We start from the raw sequence: 944 nt of genomic DNA, 5'->3' as shown, positions 1-944 counted from the left end.
TGAACTCAATCTATTAAAGTGAGAACAAAATTTATTGTAGATATTAAAAAGCCTAATTACAACTTTCTAAAGTAATTTTGCATATTTGGAAATTTATAATATATGATAATTAGCTACAAATCCTATAAGAATTTGATGAATGGATATTTTGCATTGTAACAATTTTTTGTACTTCTTCCTCAAAATGGGGGGAAAAGAATGCTTACGTAAAATATCCTTCATTTGTCATTTCAAGCTAAGCATTATGATGTGCTAAAAAAGCATAAAATATATTTTAAGTATATAATGAACAAAGGATGCAGAAAAATCTCTGGGATATTGAATAGCAAGTTTAGAAAAACTTATCAATGGACATGAGAGTCTTTATAAACAATAATACACGAAGTCTAGGTAGGGTACACAAAAGTCAACAAAGTAGAATTGTAGACAACCAATGGGTGATCAACTGAAAATTTATGAGCAGTAACATGAATACTTTAGAAATTAGATAGATGTAATACAATGCTGATCAAAAAGAATTATTAAAATGAAACGTTATGGAATGAAAGAAGAATACACTCAAAACAGACATGGAAAAATAGTAAGGTAAAGAAAATAAAGTAGTCCAAGATTAGTTGTATGCATAGCTGTCAATACATATAAACTGATTGAAATGGGAAAAGATTACTAATAGTCTTTAATAATAAAATAGTGGACATTTTAAAAAGGAAGTTTTTACAAATGTTCAAAGTAATAAATTTATAGTCATATATTGAATATTGTATGATAATAATACTAATATATTTCTCTTTATATATAAATATTTTGATTAAGAAAAAGTGAGTAATGAAGGATTATAAAGAAAAAATATTTTGGGTTCTTCTGAATAAATGAATTTTAAGATTTAGAAAACAACCTATAAACTACAGGCAAATACATGTGCCCAGTTATGTCTCTGAAACCAT

Source organism: Hyaena hyaena, unplaced genomic scaffold (genome assembly GCF_003009895.1).
Source record: "Hyaena hyaena isolate Hyena2069 unplaced genomic scaffold, ASM300989v1 scaffold_776, whole genome shotgun sequence".
NCBI lineage: Eukaryota > Metazoa > Chordata > Mammalia > Carnivora > Hyaenidae > Hyaena > Hyaena hyaena.
Note: the sequence above shows the minus strand (reverse complement) of the source record.